This window comes from Phascolarctos cinereus, unplaced genomic scaffold (assembly GCF_003287225.1).
Source record: "Phascolarctos cinereus isolate Bilbo 61053 unplaced genomic scaffold, phaCin_HiC Scaffold_1;HRSCAF=81, whole genome shotgun sequence".
Lineage (NCBI taxonomy): Eukaryota > Metazoa > Chordata > Mammalia > Diprotodontia > Phascolarctidae > Phascolarctos > Phascolarctos cinereus.
Window position 1 is genome coordinate 170106474 of NW_027555514.1, and position 20298 is coordinate 170126771.

General features: G+C 39.4%; 1 protein-coding gene across 2 annotated transcripts in view; it reads right to left on the minus strand.

Annotated features, from left to right (window-relative positions):
- The window catches only part of BMAL2 (basic helix-loop-helix ARNT like 2), a 91739-nt gene extending 83668 nt beyond the window's left edge, over positions 1-8071 (minus strand). For both annotated transcript variants that reach the window (XM_020965114.2, XM_020965111.2), the window contains exon 1: positions 7863-8071. The gene's annotated coding sequence lies outside the window, so the exon portion shown is untranslated. The remainder of the gene's footprint in view (positions 1-7862) is intronic.
- Between the last annotated feature and the right edge of the window lie 12227 nt (positions 8072-20298).

Genomic DNA, 20298 nt, shown 5'->3' on the forward strand with positions numbered 1-20298 from the left:
GGTAAGAGGTAAATAAGGCCTAAAGTAGAACTTAAACATTCTAGGCTTTATTTTAATAAAATCTTAATATATTACATTATATTATATTATATTATATTATATTATATTATATTATATTATATTATATTATATTATATTATATTATATTATATTATATTAATATTACATTATGTTATATTAATATGTAATCTTAATTTTAAAAATTTTCCACCATAGGCCTGGTGTACTCTCTGATATCTTATTTAGTTTAAAGACTAAGCTGGGTTGTACTAGGCATTTCATATGTTATCTTATTTGGGCCTCACAAGAACTCTGGGAAGCAGGTGCTATTGCTAACTCCATTTTACAAATAAGGAAACTGAGGCTCAGAGAAGTTAAGTGATATGTCCAGGGTCACACAATTATTAAGTAGTCTAAGGTGGGATTTCACCAAATGTATTCTTAGCTTCAACTCCACAACTCTATCCACTATGCCACATTCTCACTAGAAGGTGCTAGTCTTTAATTTGGAGGCTACAGAAACAAACCACGCAAAATTTGTTTTGATAAATGTTGATTTTTCATCTTTGTCTACTAATATTTCAGTATCTACAATGCAACAGAAGATTCATGCCATCTTATTTGTCTATAGACTTCTATTATTTCATTTTGGAAAAAATGGTTTAGGGTTAAAATTTGGGGAGGAGGTATGAAATATTTCAATATAAATGAGTATTAAGATTTGAACCTGTGGATATGAGCTCCTCTAATTGGTTCCCTTCAAGCTGTGATAATTATTCTGACAAAAGCCTAATGGCTATTATTTCTTTGTTTCTAAAAAGAAATTCCCTTTTAAAAGTTCTTACTTTTTCTTCTACACCTTTTTTTAAGTGTTCATACCTAAATTCCATATCTTTGAATCAAGAAAAATATACGTCTGCAATTGTTATGGACAGAAGACAAGAAGTGATTTTAAGTCTCACTTGTTGGAAAATCAGCTAAACATTATTGATAGGGAGAGATTGTCGCACAACGTATATCCAAAATCGGTTATCATCTAAGTTGCGAAGCTTTGGATACAGCTAAGCTCAGTGGACTCAAAGTAATTTTCTCTCATTTTGGTGGCAGATGTATGGAAGACCAAGAGCAATGCCATCTCTGACTCAAAGAAGTGGGTTTGACATCAAGAGATCCCTAAGGCAAAGGACCAATTTGCTACCTCAATCCACAAAGAGCTCAGGGTAGCAAAAGAAAGATTCTTGGCAGTGAATAGTGTATTTCAGTGTTATTATGAATATGACTGAGTGCTGAGAGAGAGAGAAAGAGAGAGAGAGAGAGAGAGAGAGAGAGAGAGAGAGAGAGAGAGAGAGAGAGAGAGAGAGAGAGAGAGAGAGAGAGAGAGAGAGAGAGAGAGAGAGAGAGAGAGAGAGAGAGAGAGAGAGAGAGAAAGGGAGAGAGAATGTCTATTAAACACTGCTCTGATTATCCATGACAATTAATTACATTTATACCAGCCTTCATGATTATAAATCTCCATTAAAGTCCTATTCTCATGCCTCATCATGGGAGGAGGGTACCTTGGCTTCCTGATGGCTGTACCAATTTTAAAGCACAAGCTTTGATAAGTTATATCAAGTTAGAGGCACTTCAAGGACAGGTTTAGGGAGAGACATGTACCACCAAGAGAGCTCCAGGATAATGAATATTTTAGCTAAAGTAATTGTGTGTGAAAATGTGTTTAATAGGAATGTATATGTAAGGCTTATATCAGATTGCCTGCCATTGCAGGGAGGGAGAGGGAGAAAATTTAAAACTCAAAAGCTTAGGAAAGTGATTGTTGAAAGTTAAAAATAAATTAATGAATTTAAAAAGAAGTGATCATAGAAGCTAGTCTGCCAAGTCAGAGAGGGGTTGTGATCCGTGTTGGTGGAGGGAGTACCCATACCAATGAAATATGGATTTTTGAAGTACTGAAGGGAGAAAAAACAGTATCCTTTCAGAATCTTTATATCTTCAAAGGTTATCAAGAGAGATACATAAGAAAAACAGAGGACTGAGCATAGATTGTTTATTTTTTCCTTGAGGGGCTTAAAAGGGGAAAGAGAAGTATGAGTAAAAGGAATACCCAAATGTAGAAAAGAGGAAGAAGGGGACAGAACTTGCTATTTCTTATTACTGAAGTGCATGAAAAGAGTATATAAACGTGGAAGAGAGGATAGGGAGAGCAGGCATCAAATGAAACTCATTCTTATCTGAAGTGGACAAAGTAGGGTAGATCATGTGCAAAATTCATTTTAACAGGGAAACAAGTGAGGTAAAGTGAAGGATAATGGGGGGGGGCGTAGCAAAACAAACTTTCTGATCCTGAAGGAGGATTTTCTTCTCTTCTGTGGAAGAGAAGAAAAGAACTAGAATCTAATGGGAAATGACTGAACAAATTTTAGTATGTGAATGTAATGAAATATTATTGCGCTATAAAAACAACAAAAGAGACAATTTCACAGAATCTTTCGTAGTATGAACTGATGCAGAGTGAAATGAGAAGAATCAGGACTACAGTTTATACAAGGTCAATAATGGTAAAGAAAAACAACTTTGAAAGAGAGTATAAATTCTTATCAATGCAATGGCTAATCATGTCTCCAGAAGACTTACGATGAAACATTGCTAACCACCTCCTGACAGAGAGATAATGGACTTAAGGTACAAAAAGAGGTATACATTTTTGGACATAACCTCTGCAGAGATTTGTTGTTCAGTTGTGTCCAACTCTTTGTGAGTCCATGCATTGTACTGTCCATGGGGTTTTCTTGGCAAAGATACTGGAGTGGTTTGCCATTGCCTTTTCCAGTGGATAAAGGCAAACAGAGGTTAAGGGACTTACCCAGAGTCATACAGCTAAGTCTTCCTGAGTCCAAGCCTAGCACTCCATCCTATATAGACTAGTTTTGATTGTTTTATGCAAGGTTGTTTTTTCTCTCAGTTTTTAATAGGAGAGGAATAAGGTGGGGTTAGCAACAGAGATACTAAAAAAAAACGAAGGAGGAGTGATGGAAACTTTTTTTTTAATGTGCTTCTGAGCACAGAAGAAAGTACAAAAGGAAGCCCAAACAGGTCAGTTTTGAAACTAATGGGTGAAAATTATGTACTTGAAAAAAAAAAGTGATATAAAATGGACATGCATAGGTTTATATACAGTACTCTTTTTTGTATTCTGCTGTCTATGTGAAAATGCTCTGCATTTTGTAAGTTAAGAATAAAAAAATTTTAAGATGCATAATTACAAAATATATTGTTACTCTAGACCTTCATAATGCTCCTGTGAGGGAAATAGAAATGGTTATCTCCATTTTACAGATGTGCCAGGCATTGTGCTTAGCAATTTACAATTATAATGTTTGATCTTCACAATGACGCTGGGAGGCAGGTGCTATCACTATCTCCGTTTTACAGATAAGGAAACTGAGCTCTAAAGAGATAAAGTAACTTGGCCCTACCAATTCACTCCTTATGTTATCAGGGGCAAGTCTTAATTTCTTTACGACTCAGTTTCCATATCTGTAAATAAGCAGGGACTGTTGCATTTTTGTCTTTGTATCCTTAGCTCCTAGAACAGTGCTTTGCACATGATAGATACTTAATATATGTTTGTCAAATTTGTTGCTGATGATGACTAATGACCTAGATCTTCTTTGGCCTTTAACTATCAACAATAAAGAATAGAGCTCAATCAAGTAAATAGGTCACATGTGTTTTAAACTAAAGGTAATGATTTTTTTTATAACTGCATCCATAATTCCTTCAGTGATATTTGCAGGGAAGAAAATTTTAATCAAATTTCGTAGCACAGACAAATATTGGGTGCATTCACTATGACATTTTAGAGGGTCTCATTTTGTTCTACAGTTTAAATGATAGCAAGGCTTATTTTCTTTGTGTTTTTGTGAAAGGTAATCAGAAGTAGCATGGTGTGCTTAGAAAAGACATTGGACTGAGTCAGAAGCCTGAGTACTGGTCTTGATTATCTTTGGGCATATCCCACACCTTTCAAGGTCCTAATTTCCTCATCTGTAAAAATCAAGGACTGAGACAAGATTTCCCCAAAGGTCTCTTCTTGTTCTAAGATTTTGCCATTCTGTGAGAATATTCTAGTTTGACTTGGGGAAATGTACACTGAGGCAGAAAATTGGGTATGGATCCCAGCCCCAAATACAAGTCTATATAAAGTTAATTAAAATGGCTTCTGATTGCCGAGTCATGAAAAAATGAATTTAAATCACAGCAATTACAAATCCACAATGCAAAATGGTATCATTCCACAACTTCAAGGTGAAACCAAGAGATTAGGAGAAAAACAGGATGACTATGACTAAGGCAGCTCTGTCTCCACCTAATTCAAGGCCCTGTCCTACCATCAGGAGATCTCAGTCTACTCCTGGATGTTGTCTTGTTCCCAGTTCCAGGAATTCTAAAGTCATCCACAAAGAAGACACTCACCCTCACTTGGCAGAGTGTACAGTCTTTCTGTTTTTCTTAAGTCTGTCAAATAATGTTCTCAAATGAACTGTCTACCTGTGGTTTTTCCCCAGGGAATTTCCGTGGGCCAGAAAGATTCCTCACCTAAGGCTCTACAGTCCAAGCACAGAAGACACTTTCCTGCCCTCCTGCTTTTTTTAGACTTTTACCAATAAGGTCTTAATATCAGACTATTTAAATGTAATGATAAATTCAGTAGTTGGGTAGATGGAATAAACGGAAATAGATTCCTGGAAGAGGGACCTGGCAATAAGAACTATAGACCAGAATTTCCATAAAACATTTTTGTTTCACCCAAACTGATGAAACAGAGAAGTAGTCTGAAAGTATTAGGTTAAGGAAGACCGTTAAGATTAAAGACATAAAATTTTAGTTTCTCTTGAGTGTACCTGTCATTTAATATAGGATGGGATTATATCTGTGATTTCATTAATAAGAACTCCTGGGTGTGGAAGATCTCTCTCCCAATGCAAGTCGGTATCTTCTTCAAAATGTATAGTTTTACACTGGCCCTGGAGTCAGGAGGACCTGAGTTCAAATGTGCCCTCAGACACTTATTAGCTGTGTGGCCCTGGGCAAGTCATTTAACTCTAATTACCTCCAAAATTTAAAAAAAGGAAGAAAAGAAAGAAACAAAGAAGAAAAAAGAAATTTATAATTTTAAAGAGTTGTCTAGAACACTGAGAGACTAAGTGATTTGTCCAGTATCACCCATCTGGTATTAGGGATGGGACTTGAACCCATTTCTTAGATTTAAGACTGGGTTTTTGCCTCTTATGTAAACCTTTTATAGTCTTAGGTCTTAACTTTTCTCTACCATATTTGTTGTGGGTGTTGAGTCATTTCAGTCATGTCCAACTCTTTGTGACCCCATTTGGGGTTTTCTTGTTTGCCATTTCCTTCTCCAGCTCATTTTACAGATGAGAAAACTGAGGCAAACCGGGTTAAGTGACTTACCCAGGGTCATACAGCTAAGTAAGTGTCTGAGGCCAATTTGAACTCAGGAACATGAGTCTTCCTGATTCTAGGCCCAGCACTCTATCCACTTTGCCCCCCAGCTGCCTCCTCTACCACATTATCTTCACCAAAAAACAAACCAAATAAAAAACAAAACAAAAAACCTCAGAGTCCAGTTCAGTTCTGATTCTTGTTTCAGGTTGTCTAAGTGTAAATCATGCCAAACCCAGGGCATCTGTTGGAACCTACAACAGTCCCACAGAGAATAAACCAATTCTGAGTCATGTCTAATGCGAAAGACTCCAGGAAGACTGAGGAGCTACCGGGCTACTTCAGATGGCATGGAAGCTCACCACTAGACTTCCACCCAGCACCAGCCCAGGCTTGCCCAGGAAAGGACTCAAGCCTACAGGCTGGCCTCAGAACTGGCCTGATATGTCAAGGACCTCCTAAATATGGATGATGGAAGGTTGAGTTGGACTCGCTTGGCCCTCTCAGAAACACAATGCTTATCAGAAGCCTGTCTCAGTTCCCAGGCATACCCCAGGGGCTAAATCAATTTAAAACAGGGCTCTGGGATTGGAAGAAAAAGGATTGGGGGTGGGAGTAGGAAATGAAATGCAATCTGGCTCACTTCATTCTGTCTTTCAGAAGGTTGAACTCTCATTATTGTAGCCACCAGCCCACTGTTTGTGTATGGTATCGAAACTTTTCTAAGCTAAGTTAGAAGGATCATTTTAAATATGTCCTAACTTCACATTTGGTTTTCAACTAAACAACAATGTTTATTTATAATGAAAATAATTTAGCTAAAGGGTACCTTGTCACTCAGGTTCACTCTAGGCCATATGATTTAATCTAGAATTTCTGCTCACCTGGATTAGCATCCGCTGAAAGAATCCAAATGCCCCCGGGATTTGGACAAAACTTCTTACATATTTTCACAAGTCTAGACAAATATTTTATCAGACCGGTCTTATGTAAAAATAAATAGGAGCTATAAGTTAAGTAATGGTTTATCCCATTCTTCAGCAAAATACATGGTGAAGTACATTATGATGGTGGGAATTTGGAAACACTGGAGACTCCAAATTCCCATTCTGAGAATGCTAATAGTTTTCTCATCTCACAATCTATTTTGGCAAATAATTGCATATATATTTACTATATTAGGTAAAGCTTGTAGAAATCTAATCACCTTTGCCCAAATATTTTTTCTGAAAACTCTATTATAATTCTTTTTATTTCTCTGCCACTTACATTAAGTGGCAGACATAAGGATGGTTCCATAATTTTCAAAAACAGACCCAACAGACAGACCACAGACTACTATAAATAATTACACTACATGAAAGAAAACTTTGTGTAACAGAAGTTGGTTTGTTTTTTTTTTTTTAACGAAAATAAAAGTACTGGAAGGTAATGTATTACCATTGTACAGTGAAAGAAGCACTGGTGTCTGAGGGAGAGGTCCTGGGTTCAAATGCTTCGTGTTACTTCCAGTCATTCAACCTCTCCGGTCTTCAGTTTCCTTAACTATAAAATTAAGTGGAGAAGGGATTGAGTGGGTAACCTCTGCAGCTCTAAATCTATGATCTCTCCCTTTATAAGAAGGCTCTGTGTGTGTGTGTGTGTGTGTGTGTGTGTGTGTGTGTGTGTGTGTGTGTGTTTCTTAGGGCAGGAGAGTAGAGGGAAAGAAATTGTTTTATGGAGTCTGTGAGCTACAGCTCTTCTGCCTGTTTTTCAGTCTCAAAGTTGGTTCATTTCTGGAGCCAGGAAGAATAGAGAATGCTGCTTGTTCTTCCTATGTTCTGGAATGGCAAAAAAAAAAAATCTTTTTATGAATGATGATGGCAGGGGGCCAAAAGAATCCAACTAGACCATTCAAAAGGACAGACTGAAAGAGGGTAGTAGGCAAGAGATCTGTGACTACAGATTTGCTCTGGAATAACGGAACGGATTTTCTTATAGGGCTCTATCCTCAGGGCAAGACATACACTTAAATCTGCAAAAGTAGTTCCTACACAACTTGCATCGTGCCTCTCTGGAATGTATCCTGCCACGGGTAACACCTGAGCCCAAAGGGGCAGCCTGCGCAAATGACAAAATCAGAACCCGTTTGCCCTTTCTGAAGGAGGAGATTGGTGCTCACTGATCAGTACCTCATCTTCATCTGCAGCAGGTATCCCACAGAGCCCCGACTGGGGCAGTGAGAGCTTGCGGCGGCGGCAGCAGCAGCAGCAGCGGCGGCGGCGGCGGCGGCGGCGGCGGCGGGTCCCCGAGCTCGGGGTGAATGGAGGGGGCTAAGCTCTCTGACACCCCCTTCCCCTCCCTTCCCAGGAGCTGTCGGCTCACCCCGAGCTCTCCAGTCTGCTCATTTAGGGACTCACCTGCCGCTGCAGCCTCAGTCTCTTCTCCCCCAGCCATAGCAGGGGCCAGCCGGCTGGTTCCCGAGCCCTCCGGCCGGCTGCATGGAGGGGCTCCCGAGTCCGTCCCGCACACGCCCGCGGGAGGCTTATCGGGCAGCGCGGCGGCTGCGGGCACACCTGCGGGGCTGCGCCAGGAATGCTCAGCGGCCGCCTCTGCAGCGAACAGCCCCTCTCCCTCCCTCCCTCCCTAAAGCAGCCGCTGGATCAGGCAGAGCTTCAGACCCGCCTCTCAAACCTGCCGGGCTACTGAGCATGCCCAGTCGGGCTGCCCGGGACCCGTTCAAGGCAATCAGAGGATGCAGATTCCACTAACCGGGTTTTAGGGGTAACTGGGAGAAATGTGGAGGAAGAGGAGGAGGAGGAGGAGGAGGAGAGGATGGAGCTGGGGGTAGAGGTGCCTGCGGCAGGCACAAAGTCTTTGAAAAAGAGATTATAGAGTCCAGGAGCTCAGGAGATAGAAGTGTGACAAAACATGTTTTGCAGACTAGGCAGACGAAGAAAAAGGGGATTCAAACGGGCATCCTTGATCTCAGTATTATTAATGCTGCCCTTTAGAAATGGAAGGGATCCTAAAGACCCTAAAGATCATCTAAGTCCAACCCTCTCATGTTTACGAATGGGGAAACTGAGGCTCAGAGGGATTAAATGACTTGCCCAAAGTCGCACAGTTACTAAACAGCAGAGGTGAGACTGAAACCCAGGTCTTTTAACCCCCAGCTCCAATGTTGTTTCTACTCTGCCCTGCTCCCTCCGTCCAGCTGAAATTTATATCAATGTATGAGGGTTAGAAAATGAAATTTTTCAAAGTGAACGCCCATCCATTGGAGAATGGCTAAACCAGTTGTGGCGAAAGACTGTAATGAAACATTACTGTACTGTGAGAAGCGACGAGTATGTTGAAAACAGTGAAGCATGGAAAGACTGTTTATACAAACTACAGAGACAGGAAGCCCTGGGTTCAAATCCAGCTGCAGACATTTACTATCTCTGTGACCCTGCGCAAGACGTTTATCCTCTCTTTGTCTCAGTTTCCTCATTTATAAAGTGGGGGGGGGGGAGCGGTGGACTTCATGGCCACGAATGCCCCTAAATCTATGACCTTACAATGCAAAGTGAAGTAGGCAGAACTGGGGAAACAACATACAGAATGACCACAACAATGGAAATGGAAAGAACTACATGAACAAAATATTAAAAATTGAATGCTAAGAGTCTCTAATGGCCAAGCGTGGCCCCAAAGAAGACTTATAAGGAGGCATTTTCTTCCACACCCTTCTTTCCAGAAGTGGGGGGTTACGAATGTGGGATACTGGATAGAATGTCAATCCTTTTTTCAAAATGTGTGTTAGTTTTACTGAACTATTTTTTTCTACTTTTTTTGTTCCTTTTTTTTTTTTAAAGTAAAGTATGGCTCGGCTCACTGTGAAGGGGACCGGGATACATTGGGAAGGGTAGGTGAACCAAAAACAAAAGATCAAGAAAAAATTTTAAAATAAGAAAAAAGAAAATGATGTTTCTTTTTTATAGTTTAACCCTCCCAATACTTTGGTCTTATTTTTAAGTAAAAAAAAACTTTTGTTTTTACATCACCTTCATTTCTAGATATATCTAACCTTTCCTCCTACTCAGAGAGCCCTTCCCTGTGGTAAAACAATAAGAAAGGGGAGGAGGGAAGCTGTTAAACAAAATTAACCAACATATCAGTTAGTTCAGAGAATATATACCATATTGCCCAACGATAGTAGTCCACCTCAGCCTAAAAAAGGCAAGGTCTCCCAGTGCATACAGAGCCATGGCCAGTCATCCTGATCTATATCTTGCCACTGGATCCAGAAGGGTCTGGAGGAGAAAGTGAGGCTGGTGACTTTGCACAGCCCTACCTCACTTAAATCTGATTCTTTTGCAAGTCATTGCATCACCTTCCATATGCCGTGATCGTTTTGGAGAAGGAAGGACAAACAGCAACAGCAATAGCCCCACAACTGCAAAAAAGAGAGGGAGGTTCGGAAAATGACATTACTTCCTTTCTGAACTCACATTGAACTTGGCATCCAAAAGTAAAGCCACAGAAGTATAGGGTAAAAGGCTGGGTTTTCAGAACCCCATAAAGAAAAGGTAAAGGAATCGAAAGAATACTTAATTTTGAAGAAGATTGCAAAGAATTGTGTGGGTGACACTGGGGGGGGGGGAGCCGTGACCAGCATAGTGACGTTGGAATATAAAAAGCTGGGTTTAAGTTCCAGCTTACCTATTAATTATATTTTTATATAATAATGACATATAATTTATGTAATGATTATAATTATATATCATATAAACATTATTCTATATAATTATATAAATATATAATAATATATAATTACTTATTAATTGTGTGACCTTGGACTTAAACTTTCTAGATTTAACTAAGTCTATACAATGTGTATATACTTTGCAATAATTGTGACATGTGATAACAAAAAAAATTTTTCTTTTGGGAAACTTTTCTGAATACTGATGGTAGGTTACCTGTGCTTTGGACCAGCACACATTACTTGTTGTTGGTTTTTTTCCTGGAAAAAATCCATTCCATGTGTCTTGTTGGCCAATCCCCGGTCTCCCTTTGTGTATGACTTTAAAGATGGGAAACTTATCAAACTTGCCTGAGTGAAAACTCAAGTCCCCCCACCCCTCAATAAAGCCCATGGGCATCTTTCACATCAAAGAGGAAGAGTGATGAGAGATTGGTAGATCCTGGGTATGCTAGGTCCTCTTCCTCCTGCTAGAGTCTGAAGATTACTAAACCCAAGGTTCTGGTGACCTCTCAAGGTGCAGCTTTTTTTTGTTCTTGCCCTTCCAGTTTTCACCTCTCTTTCTGTCCCTCCTCCCCCCTCAATAACCTGATGTTCTTATTTTAGGCCTTGAGTTTTCCCTTGATTGAGTTGCAACAGACTATAATAACAGCCCATGGCTTTATGTATTGTTGGCCTCCCTTTCTTTTGTGAAATCTGCTTTGATTCCAAAACTGCCATTATGGACTATAATTTAATTGAATGGGTAATATATGATTAATGCTTGCCTTATATTATCACAGTGTCATAAATCATAGATCACAGATTTTTAGAATTGGAAGGGAACACAGAAGCTACCAAGTCCAACTTCCTTATTTTACAGATGAAGAAACTGAGGCAGAGAGAGGTTAAGTGGCTTGCCCAAGGTGTGATCATGAGGATCAAGTGACATAATATATGTGACAATTTTGGGGAGGAGGAAAAAGCACTACAGAAATTTAGGGCATCGTGATTTGTTTCTTCATAGCAAAATTGCAGAAAGAAGGTTTGGGCCAAATATAAGGAAAATCGTCTGATCATAAGAGACAGAGCTAGAAAGGACCTAAGAGATCATCTAGTCCAACCCCCCTCATTTTAGAGATGAGGACACTGAGGTTCAGAGAAACCAAGTGGCTGGTCCAAGGTTGTCCAGGTAGTGAGTATGAGCCAAGATTTGTACCCAGGTCTTCTGATGGCAAATCAGTGTTCTTTTGGCTGTACTACAAGGTTTTCCCTTGGCTTCCCAAAAGTAAAAATACTGAAAAGCAGTATGGGGTAAATGAACACTGGTCCTATAGTCAGCATATCTCAGGTTAAAATCCGAACTTGGATATTTGCTAGCTATGTGACCATAGGGAAGTCATAACCTCTCTAAGCCTATTTCCTTAAAGTGTGGATAAGCATGCGTTGTACAGCCCGCCTCAGAAGAAAAGGATTTTTCAAACCTTAAAGTGCTACAAGAAGTGTGTTATTTTTCTTGGTCTGACTTACGGGGGATACAAAGTGTCCCAAAAGTCTTAGTGCAGTTTAAAGTTTTAATCATTTAAATTGCTTTAAACTACCTTAAGATTCTTGGGACACACTGTATGTTATTGAACAAGCCAATTTATATTACATTTTCCTCCCCTTGGAAAATCTTTAGTGACAGGATTGATACCTACCTATTGGAATGCTTTATGCAAAGCAGGGCATTGGACAATGTCATCTTTAGAAATCACTTATAGCATTAAGATCCTACAATGACTTTTCTAGAGATACAATCCAAGTTTAGAATATGCTATTTCATAGTCCTTAGGTTTCCTTGGTTACAGCTTTCTTAGCTGAGGTAGTGGCAAATGAAACAGCCCAGAAAAAAATTCCAAAGCCTTGTATACAAACCAGATGACATTTGATAATTATGCTTCTGTGAATCTAACCTTAATCATGCGGTTCAAAGTTACACATTAAGATTGGAGAACCTACTCATTAGTCCTGAGTGCTACTTAAAAATAAGGCCATGCCAAGGGTATGACAGCTGAGGGCTCCCTCTTCCATTCTTAGAATCAAAGACCTCCACTAAAATCTAGTAAGAGGGCGATGTGGGTGACAAAATGGGAGGCCAGAGTTTAAGCTTTGGCAGGTTCTATCAATCTGGAAATGGTTTGAATAAGGTGCCAGTGATAGATGGGTTGTTTTGCAACTAGAGACTGGCCTAATCACAAGTCAGAAGGGATTGATATTAGAAGAATGGCCACCAAGTAATCAATTTTTTCAGCCACAATAACTCAAGGAAACCAGCTACTGAGGAAAAAGAAGCTGTGATCTTTGTGGGTACAGGAAGTACTTTCACAGATCAATTAATCAATTAATCTGTTAAACATCTATTAAGTACTTACTCTATGCAGGGACTGTACTATGCCCTGGGCATACCAAGTAAATCAAAAGGCTTTGCATATGGGGCCACCAAGAGTCCTTGACTTCACATTGTCCCTCCTGACCCCCCCATCCCCCTTCTGCTAATCCTATTAGACATTGCTAATAAGGAGCCTCTGTGCCAAGCTCTTCACAGGAAAGGTTCCAAAGAGCAGAAAACTTTCATGATGAGAATTTCACTCTGAAGTACACGGTCCATGGCAAGTGCTGGGCCCCACACAAATGGCTCCCTGTTTTTCATCTTATCACACTACAACTGATTGGTTGGATGGTAAGCATGTGGTCTTTGGCCAGGTGAAAGAAGGCATGAATATCATGGAAGCCATGGAGCACTTCAGATTCCACGATGTCAAGACCAGATGGCAGATCACCATTGTTTATCATGGACAACTCTCACAAGATTTTTGGTTTAGTTTTTTGTCTTAAACACTAAACTATTTCTCTGTAGCTGGGGAGAGCACTCCTGAATGCTTTCATATCCTATAATCTTTGTGCTTCACTTACCTGCAATTTCTTTTACATTTCACTTCCCTTTTCTTTCCACAAATCTGGCTAGACCAGCCTTAAATTTTTTATTATCGTGAAATTAAAAATGAACTACAAACCCTCCCCCCCTAAGTCAAAAACCTGCCCTCAAGAAACTCCCATTCAAATGGGGGGGGGGAACAACACATAAGCAACTATGGACATATAAGATATATACAATATAAATGGAGAGGGGGGTGTATCCTATCGGGAAGGTATTAGCAGCAGGAGTGGAGTGACTAGCAAAGGCCTCTTGTAAAATTGGATTTGACCTGAGTCTTAAAGGAAGCCATGAGGCAGAGGTGAGTTGGGAGAGCATTCTAGGTATGCGAGACAGCCAGTGAAAAGACACAGAGATGAAATCATGGATTCTTAAAATAGGAATCACAAATGTTGTTGCCTTTAGAGACCATCCAGTCCATTCTCCCCCATTTTAAAATGAGAAAATTGAGGTTGAGAGAGGTGACTTGTCCAAGAACAGAGTCAGGAAGCTTCAATGGTGACTTGCCTGTGGGTTACAGCACAGTGCTTCTATTTGGTATTGTGAGGCCTTTATACTCTGGTGCCAGTCTACATTTTCAGGTGGATTGAACATTACTTCCCTTCATGTAGTCTACGTTTCAGCCAAACTGGCCAGTCTATGACAGTCCATCCCTGGTCACTGTTGACTGCCTAATGGGTATGCAACAAAAGTAAAAAACAGGGTTCTTTCCCTCAAGGAGCTTATATTCTAATGGAAAAAATGGCATGTTAATAATTATGTACATTCAAGATATATACAGAGTATGTGGGAGGTAATATGGGAAGGGGGAAAGGAGAGCAGAAAAGACCACCTGCAAAAAAGAGATTTGAGTTGAATCTTAAAGAAGCCAGGGAATCCAGGAGGCAGAGATGAGTAAGGAAAATATTCTAGGCATAGAAATAACAAATGAAAAGGTCAGAGAAGGAAAATGGAGTGTTATGGAACGGTGGGATGCCACTTTCCTGACTTTTGAAACCCGCAAGGTTGGTGTCTACAATCCCTTCATCTAAAATGAAAGAAAAGAAAAATACAGAGGAAGCCAAAGAACACAGCTTTGTATTAACAGGCCACATGAAATCATTAGTAGGGAGTTCCTAAAGCTTCTTCCCCTACAGCATTGTCTCTTACTGGACACTGTCAACAAAGAATACCAAAAGTGCAGGAGAAGAGAAAATGACCAAGGCTCTGGTTGCAAGTTCTTTTTTAATGTCTCCAAAGCCCACCAAAGTTCACCAGTGGTTCACAGAAATAACCCAGTTACAAAATGTCTATACATGTTCTACAATCCATCCAAGACACTTCTATTGTACTTCATGATGACTCTCTCAGAAACAAGGTCTCCAATTTCTTCCACAAGGGGAATTTGAATCCGCCAAATATGCATAGATATTTGTTCATACCCAATCCCCTGTTATATCTGGTTAAGATGAGGTGATTTTAACCCCACACTTTCATATTCATGTAACAATTTCTTGAACCATTTGCCAGTCTATGGATACTCCCTTAGGCAGCTAGGTGGTACAATAGATAAGGGTGCTCAAGTTGGAGTTAGGTAGATTTGAATTCAAAGCCTACTTCAGCCTTAGCTGTGTGATGCAGTTAAGTCAATTAACATGCCTCAGCCTCAGTTTCCTCATCTGTAAAATAAGAATAATAGCACTTGCCACACAGGATTATTGTGAGGATCAAAAGACATACAACATGTGTAAAGTGCTCTGCAAACCTAAGAGTGCCATATAATGGTAGCTATTATCATTTACAAGTTTTGCTTGGAAAATTTTGGTATAATGCACATCTATCTATCTATCTATCTATCTATCTATCTATCTATCTATCTATCTATCTATCTATCTATCCATAATAGATGTGTCTAGATATATCTATAGATATATGCACACATACATATGTTTATATATGTATATACATATACATATATGTATATTTATAGTATAAATAATAGTATATGTATATTTATATTATATAAACATAAATAATATAAATATATGCCTATATAAATACATACAATGTGTACATATATACATACATACGTGTGTGTGTGTATGTAAAGTGTTTGTTGACTTGTTGACTGACTGACAAGTAAAATGCTTTTATCTACTACACCAGGCAAAAATCACTCAGCTAGTAAGTGATAGACAGGACTTAACCAAATTCTTCTTCCAATCCAGTGCTCTTTACATTAAACCACGCTAGCTTCATAATTCTGACTTAAGTGATATATTGGACTTTTGAAGTAAGAAGCTGCAGCACTAAGAATATTCTCTTACCATAGACTCAAAAATAGCTAGATTATATCCTATCTGTAGTTGTTTTCGACCATTGTGCCTATGAGTGGGAAGGGTAGGGGTAGGAGGAGGGTAACCCTCTATGCCACAGCCCAGGCTTTGTATGACTCTGAACTCTGCTCATTACCATTCACTCCAGCTCCCACCAGCCTCAATTTCTGCTGGCAGAGTTCTGGAACAGTAAATCAACACAGAGCCAAGCAGATACAATCCTTTAAAGCAGAACAGGGCTTCCACCAAAGCTTTTATTCAAGTAGTTGCTCTACTTGTATACAACTAGAATTTACATTGGCTGAATTATCAACTCAGTTCAAATAAAGGTCCATTGTTGCCATCACTCCCGTCCTTAAACCTCTGGGATCTCCCCAAACTGGAACCTTGGTTATTTTAAAGGTGACCTTCTACAACAGAGTGAAAATAGCAGAACTCAAGAAGAAGGGAATAATCATTTATTAAGTATCTATGATGTGCCATCACAGTGTGCTAAGTGCTTTATGAATGTTTTCTTATTTGACCCTCACAACAATCCTGTGAGATAAGTGCTATTACAACCCCCATTTTACATTTGAGGAAACTGATGCAAACTGGTTAAGTTATCTATGGTCACACAGTAAGTGTCTCAAGAGTTAAAAATACATATTTATGTGTTGTTCCATGTTTTGCAAAGGGGTTTTATAACTTCTCTTTTTTGATTTTTACAACAATCCTATGAGATAGTTTGGGCAGGCATTCTCATTTTATAGGATGGAAAAAACTGAGTCTCGAAGAGGTTAAGTGACTTACGAAGGTCATAGGACTAGGTGATGGGAAAGGAAAAACTAGAATTCAGCCTCCTGGACTCCTAGTCCAAAGCTCTCTCCAATAACATAGCTGCAGTGATCCACAATCAACGAACAAGGACCATTTCTTTAAAAGGATGATTCACTCACATAAAAAGCCTGGAAGTCATATTGCAGTAGCCCAGATTCTGAAACAACAGGGAGGCAGTATGTGTAGAGGATAGAGAGAAGCAAGCAGCATTTAGCAGTTCAAAAAATCCTTCATGTTCATTATGTGCACCACTCCATTGGTAAGGTTTAAATGGTACCCATTCTTTGTGTTCTGAAATGCTGGCTTTTTTTTTTCTTTTCAGAAGAACGAATTTTTTCCTTCAAATAATAATGTGGAACTAAGTGAGCCAAAGAATATCTTAACAGATGGTTTAGGAACATGATCTCTTATTTTAAACAAGTGGTTGGCTCTTATTTTTCCCCTCTTAGACATAAGGGTTGATCTTTTGTTGGTGTTCAAATGTGTGATTTCATCGGTAGAGAGACTCTCTGGAGAGTAAACTCTCTCCAGCAATGCATTTCTGCAAGTGTTCTGCTTCTTGTAGTCTTAGAGTTGCCTTGGGAAGTTAGACATTAAGTGATTTGCTTTGGGTGACAAAGCATATGTCATAGGTAGGGTTTGAAACCAGGTCTTCCTTACACTGAGGATAGCTCTTTAGCCATTATGCCCTGTAGATTGATACATACATACATGCATGCATGCATGCATACATATATGTGTATGTATATGTGTGCATCTATACATATATACATACACACACACGCACACACACACACAAATATATATATATATATATATATACATATATATATATATATACATATATATATATAAGAATTGGTCTACCACTAAAAATTAAATGAGAAATACCTCTTAGAAGTCATACTACATTACAACACAAGTCAACAGACCTCCTCCTACAAAAGCCTGTGCTCACCTTGCTGGGGGTAGCTGGTGTATGAGTTTTTTTGGTCTTGATAGCTATCATACTTACCAGGCAAATAACAACAGTGATACGTCTAAGTTGGAGAAAAATATATAACAGTGATATGTATAAGCTAGGGGAAAACATAGGTAGATACAGACCTAGCTCAATCACTCCATCCATCCATCCATCCATCCATCCATCCATCCATCCATCCATCCATCCCTCTATATCTATCTGTCGCCATCTAGATTTTACAAAGCTTGCTATTTCAGCAATTATTTAGGAAACAATTATTTTTTACAAGGCACTGTGCTGGGCATTGGGAATGTAAAGATAAAAACATGCACATCCCTGCCCTCTGGAGAACAGGAGGGATAGTTAATAAATTGGATGATTCTCAGGCTAGAGCATTAGGTTCAATCAATCAATGGACATTAATTAAGTGCCAGGCACTGTACTAAACACTGGGGAAATAGAGAGGCAAAAGTCAGTCCCAGCCTTACAATCTAATGGGGGATACAATGTGCAAACAAATATACACAAAGCAGGGTATACACAAGATAAATGGGAAATAATTAACAGAGGAAAGGCACTAGAATTAATCGGTGTTGGAATTTAAAGGCAGACGTCAAATTTAGTTGCTGGAGAGGAGGGAGAGTGTTTCAGGCATAGGGATCAGCCAGAAAAAATGACCAGAGAGCCAAGAGATAGCCCTACCACAGTGTTTGCACTTAGTGGGTATTTAATGTTTGTGAATTTAAAAGTTTTCATGGGTGCTTTTTATTGTCTGAGGCAAAAACATTAAGTGGCGTCTTAGGCAATTAGATAGCACAGTGGAGGTAGTACTGGGTCTGCAGTCAGCAAGTCTTGAGTTCATATCCAGCCTCACCTGGTAATAGCTGTGTGACCCTGGGTAAGTCACTTAACCTGTTTGCCTCCATTTCCTCAACTGCAAAATGGGGATAATAATATAGCCTACCTGACAGGGTTGTTGTGAGAATCAAATGAAATAATATTTGCAAAGCGCGTTTAGCACAGTGCCTGGTACATAGTAGGCACTCTATACTTATTCTCTTCCCTATTGTCAGATTGTGAAGGATTTTAAATAAGTAAGCTGAAGAGTTTGTCTTTTATCTTAGAGGCAACAGGAAGCCACTGAAGATTTTCATCTTGGAAATTACAAGGTCTGATTTGTACCTTGGGAATATTATTTTAGCAGCTGAGTGGCAAATGGATTGCAGAGAAGAGAGATGGCAATTAGTTTTTTGTTTGCTTTTTGCCAGGCAAATAAGGTTAAGTGACTTGCCCTGAGTCACAGAGCTAGTAAGTGTCAAAGTGTCTGAGGCTGGATTTGAACTTGGGTCCTCCTGACTTCAGGGCTGGTGTTCCATCCACTGTGCCACCTAGCTGCCCCTGAAAGGCAGCAATTAGAAAACTATTCTGATCACCTAGGCCAGAGGTGATGAGGGACTGAGGTGGGATAGTGACTCTGAGTGGAAATAAGAGGACAGATGAAAAAATGTCAAGGTACAAATCAATAAGACTTGCAAGTGATTGTGCATGGGAAGAATGGAAAGGGAAAAAAAGTCAAGAATGACCTTGAGATTATAAACCTGGGGGACTGGCAGGATGGTGATACCTTCAACCAAAATAAGGAAGTTTGAGGGAAGGGTAGTTTTTATGGAAAGATGAATTCCATTTTGGACATGTTGAGTTTGGGATACCCACAGAATATCCAGGAGGCAGTTCTGATGCATGGGTAGGATCTGGTAGATTAAACCTGGCTCGCTTAGTGGTGTAATGGATACAATGTGGGGTCTGGAGTCAGGAACACTCATCTTCCTGAGCTCAAATCTGGCCTCGGACACTTACTAGATGTGTGACCTTGGGCAAGTCATTTGACCCTGTTTGCTTCAGTTTCCTCATCTCTAAAATGAGCTGGACGAGGAAATGGCAAACCACTCCAGTGTCTTTGCCAAGAAAACTCCACAGAAGTGGATACAACTGAAAGACTGAACAACAACAAAGATACAAAGACTAAACCTAGGTATATAGATTTGGGAGTCATATGTGCATTGAGATAGTCACCATTCACCACAGAAAAAGAGGGCCCAGGACAGAAGCCTGAGGAAAATGCATGCTTACAGGGTAGAAGGTGGGATGATGATACAACAAAGGACATAGAATAGTCATCAACCAAAAGGAGAATCAGGAAAGTAATGTTTCATGAAGCCAAGGGAGAAGATAATATGTCTTGAAAGAGAGTGAGGTCAATAGTACCAAAAGGTAGAGAAAGCACAAGGAGTGAGAGGGACTGAAGAAAGCTTGTAAAGATTTAATAGGTCAACAGACCTAGCTGACTAGTGGTGACCTTGCAGAGTTTTAGTGAGTAGTGGATTCAGAAAACAGACTATAAAGGATTGGGTAGGGAGGAAGTGAGGACAGTGACTCTTTATAGAAGTCTGACGATGAAAAGGAAGAGATCTAGGACAACAGTTTGAAAGGATGGCAAGGTCAAGTGAAAGTTTTCTAAGGATGGGGTAGACCTGAGCATTTTCGTACATTATGGGGAAGTAACTAGTATATAGGTAGAGAGCAATTTCTGCCAAACTCCTCCTACTAGTAGTTTTTCTTTGGGGGCTTAACGAACAAGGAAGTTATATTCAAACGCTTCCAGACGTTGCTTATCTAATTTATTCCACTGATCTACTTTTCTGTTGACAGTACCAAACATTTCTAATGATCAGTACATTATAAGAGTTTGAGATATGCTAATAATATTTCCCCTTCATTCCTTTTTTTCCCTTTATTTCCCCAGAAAGACCTTGAGTTCCTTCAAATGGATTTTTATTTCATCTCCTTATATAAAGTGACCACTTGTCAATCTGATTGCTATAGCATTAAATCTGCAGTTTCGTTTCAGCACACAGTGTATGCAGTCATTTTTATTATATTGGTGCAGTATAAAACTGAAAAATGAGCTGTCAACTATTTGTCTTCCTTTATCCCAGCAAAAAGCATTTTACAGTCTTATTTACAAAAATTCTGAATGCGTCTTGGTATGTTA